The sequence below is a fragment of the Carlito syrichta genome, unplaced genomic scaffold, assembly GCF_000164805.1.
Source record: "Carlito syrichta isolate Samal-C Ts95f unplaced genomic scaffold, Tarsius_syrichta-2.0.1 Scaffold135791, whole genome shotgun sequence".
Taxonomy (NCBI): domain Eukaryota; kingdom Metazoa; phylum Chordata; class Mammalia; order Primates; family Tarsiidae; genus Carlito; species Carlito syrichta.
In genome coordinates, this window is record NW_007079887.1 from 11625 (window position 1) to 15801 (window position 4177).

Consider the following 4177-nt stretch of genomic DNA (forward strand, 5'->3'; position numbering starts at 1 on the left):
AGCCTCGACCTGCTGGGCTCTGGCGATCCTTCCGCCTCAGCCTTCCCGGTAGCCGGAACTACAGGCGCGTGCTACCACGCCCGGCTAGGTTTTTTTGATTTATTGTAGAGATGAGGTCTCGCCAGGTTGCCCAGGCAGGTCTCAAACCCGCGGGCTCAGGCAGTCCACTCACCTCGGCCTCCCAAAGCACTAGGATTACAGGCTGAGCCACCGAGCCCGGCTCAGCTCTTCTTTTTTTGCGTGGGAGTCTCACTCTGTCGCTGAGGCTGGAGTGCAGTGGCACGCTCACAGCCACCCCAGCCTCGACCTGCTGGGCTTAGGCGATCCTTCCGCCTCTGCCTTCCAAGTAGCTAGAACTACAGGCACATGTCACCATGCCCGGTGACCAGTTCACTTTTAAATTTTTTGTCGAGTCGGGGTCTTGCTGTGTTGCCCAGGTTGGTCTTGACCTCCTGGGCTCAAGCGATTCTCCCTCCTCAGCCTCCTGAGAAGCTGGGATGACAGGTGTGAGGGTTTGTTTTTTCAACCTTGAACTGGACACCTGAGGGCAGCTCTGGTTTGCAGAGCGCTTGGGTGGTCGGCAGTTGCAGGTGAAGGGCCATGGGGTCCCCACCTGGGCTCCCCCTTGCTCTGCCCCAGTGGGAGTGCCCTGGCTGCCAGCCCTGGTGACGGGACAAGCACACGGTGGCCTCTTAGAGCCTGGCACTTCCAGGGCGGGTCTGATCTGGGCTGCAGGGTGGCTCCCTCCATGGCCAGCGGACAGGGGACCTGGCGGGTGCTGGGGTCTCAGTCACCCCTGGACTCGGGCCACGGAGCATCCACACGGCTCAGTGCCCAGCGTGGGAAGACGCGTGGCCACGCAGCCCTGGCCCTGGCGGTACGGGTTGGTGACTGGGGACCAGAGGGTGCAGCCGCATCCCAGAGCTGGCATGTTGGGGGTCACGTGTGGGAGGAGGGAGCAGCGGCTTCATCTGGAGTCCTGGACTCACACTGTGGTCCATCCTCCCAGCCATGTGGCTGGCAGTGACAACATAAGAGTCAGTGCCACCAGGTGTGGTGGCTCACACCTGTCATCCGGCACTTTGGGAGGCGAAGGCGAGAGGATTATCTGAGCTCAGAGGTTCAAAACCAGCCTGGGCAGCTTGGCAAGACCTCATCTCTACAATAAATAAAAAATAATTATTAGCTGGGTGTGGTGGCACGCACCTGTAGTTCCAGCTCCTTGGGAGGCTGAGGCAGAAGGATCGCCTGAGCCCAGGAGATAGAGGCTGCAGCGGCCGTGAGCGTGCCATGCACTCCAGCCCAGGTAACCGAGTGAGACTCCAACTCAGAAACAAACGAACGAACAAAACAAGAGTCAGCGTCATCTCCTGCCCCACGGGTCTCACCGGCGATCTGTGGTGTCACCCCAGGCAGCGTCTGGGGAGGGGCGTGGGTGCCCTGGCATGGAAAGGCTGGAGGCCGGGGACCTTGCTGACACCCTGCAGGGCTCAGGGTGCCCCCCCAGGGAATGACCCGGCCCTGATGTCCGCGCTGCTCGAGGGAGGCCCTGAGTTCGGTATCTGGAAAAGATAAATGTCAAGTCTGCTTTCTGCTCGCACCAGACCTCAGAATCAATCTTGAGGGAGCAGGCGGTGTAGACCAGGGGACCCAGTTCCTGGGACGCCCTCCTCTCCCTCTGTGTGTGGCTCTGCGTGTGTGCAGCCTCCCGGGTCCTGGGACAAGAGGCTCTTGGGGGTCTGGGGAGTCCCCTAACTCGGGGGTCTGACTCGGGGCGATTCTGCCCCCAGGAGTCTCGGGGCGATGCCGGGGACGTGTGGTGCGTCACGCCTGGGGTGCTCCTGGCATGGAGGGGCAGAGGCCGGGATGCCGTGCCCCCTGCAGGGCCCAGAACACCCCAGAATCCACAGTGCTGAAAAGACCCGGCTGGGCCCCGGTTTTCGCCTCTGTAAAGTGAAGACAGTGTGAAGTGTGAGCCGCCCATTCGCGTGTGAGTCCAGGTGGCTGGAAGAGCGGCAGCCACAGGCCCCTGATGGCTCTGGGGACGGTCAGGCCTTTCTGGTCACCGTGGACCTGGGTCCTCCCAGCTCCCTGTATATGCACTATGTTGGCCAGGCGGCGAACTTCCTGATGGTGGGCTGGGCGCTGTGGCTCACACCTGTAATCCCAGCACTTCTGGAGGTGGAGGTGAGAAGATTGCCCGAGTCCAGGGGTTCTAGACCAGCCTGGGCAACTTGGGGAAGCCTCACCTCTCCAATAAAGCAAAAAAATTATCCAGGCGTGGTGGTGCGCGCCTGCAGTTCCAGCTACTTGGGAGGCTGAGGTGGAAGGATCGCCTGAGCCCAGCAGGTCGAGGCTGCAGTGGACGTGAGCGTGCCCCTGCACTCCAGCCTGGGCGATGGAGTGAGACTCCAATTCAGAAAAGAAAAAGAGCTTCCTAATGATCCATCCGTGTTGTCTGAGCCCTTACGTTTGTGGTGACTTGGCACAGCAGCCGCAGGTGACTCCTCCAGCCCCGAGCTGGGCCTTGAGAGATGGGACAGGGCAGGACTGGTTGGTCACAGGAAAAGACGCCAACTCCGGCCATTTAAGGAAAAACAGCAGCCTGCTGGGGCTTGTCACGGCGTTATGAATGGCTGTTGACCGTACGCCGGGGTGCGTGTCACCCCCCCAGGACAGCAGGACTGCCAGCTCTGGCGGGGACAGGCGCCCTCGCTCCCCTGCCCCCTCTGTGACTTCCCGTTTCGGCACTTCCTCTTGTGTTGGTGGCCACCCCACCCTGCCCCGCCCAGAGGCCTCACAGGCGTCTTTCCTCTCTGTCACAGCCAAGTCCCTGCTCTCAGGAGGGCGCGTGCGTCGAGAAGGGTGGGCTCGGCGGCCACCCCGGGTCTGCCACGGTGCCATCGCCCTGGCAGTGACAGTGCAGGGGAGGTGAGGCAGGGCTGCGCTGTGGGCGGGAGCCACGTGGGGCTTATTTCACCGCCCACTGTGGGGCGGACCTGTCCCTGTCCCCACTCCACGAAGAAGAGGCTCAGGAGAGGCAGACGGGGACCGGGGTGGCCGAGAGCAGCCAGCAGGTCCTGGCGAGTCGTGGCTTCGGCACGGGCGAGATTGGGACCAGCCCCTGGGGCCTGCCCTGCCTAGATGTGTCCTGGGTGTCCCCCAAGTCTCCTGTTCACAAAGTTCTTCACCCTGTGGCCTCACCTGGCCCTCACCAGCTGGGGCTTTGCAGATGTCATGAAGTGAAGCTCACAGTCAGCTGGGAGCCCTGATCTGATGGCGGGTGACTCGGACACAGTCACAGGGAAGAAGACACAGTGGCAACGCTGTGGGCAGGGTGTCCTCGCAGGCGGAAGGAGGCTCTGTCCAGGCCCTCCTGGCTTCTGGTGGGCCGGCCATCTTGGACATCCTTGGCAATCCTTGGCCCTCCTTGGTGCCCTCCGGCCCTCCTCAGCCTCCTCAGGGCTCCTTGGGTGGCGTCTCCCCTGTGTCGTCTCTCCTCTCCTGTCATTGCCATCGTCCCTGGATTCAGGGCCCACCCGGGTCGTCCAAGATGGCCTTGTCTCGGTGCCACTCAGGCAACAGCACGTGGACCTCCCTGTGTACAGGCCACGGCCAGCCTGCTGGGGTCACCCCGAACCCTGGCGTGTCAGCATGCCGCACACGCGTACAGCAAAGCACCTTGGAGCGCCGTCCAGGCCCGAGTCAGGCCCAGGGAAGGACACAGCGCTCTGGGTCCCTCGGGGCCTGGCTCTCGTCGCCCTCTGCTTGGCGGCAGTTGGGCCATGCCACATGGCGGCCGTGTGTGCCGGGGGACGGGCACCCTACTGGCGAAACTCCTTTTTAAAAGTTTGTGTGGAGGCCGGGCTCGGGGGCTCAGCCTGTCATCCCGCACTTTGGGAGGCTGAGGTGAGTGGATGGCCTGAGGCCATGGGTTCGAGACCGGCCCGGGCAACCTGGCGAGACTTCGTCTCCACAATCAATCAAAAATTAGCCTAGCTGGGCTCGGTGGCTCAGCCTGTAATCCCGCACTTTGGAAGGCTGAGGTGGATTGCCTGAGCCCGTGGGTTCAAGACCCGCCTGGGCAACTTGGTGAGACCTCATCTCTATAATAAACCAAAAATTAGCCAGGCGTGGTAGCACATGCCTGTAATTCCGGCTACTTGGAAGGCTGAGG

At 62.2% G+C, this 4177-nt stretch overlaps 1 protein-coding gene across 1 annotated transcript in view; it reads left to right on the top strand.

The window, feature by feature from the left end:
- Positions 1–4177, top strand: part of MOB3A (MOB kinase activator 3A) — an 11672-nt gene that overhangs the window by 1962 nt on the left and 5533 nt on the right. The window lies entirely within an intron of this gene.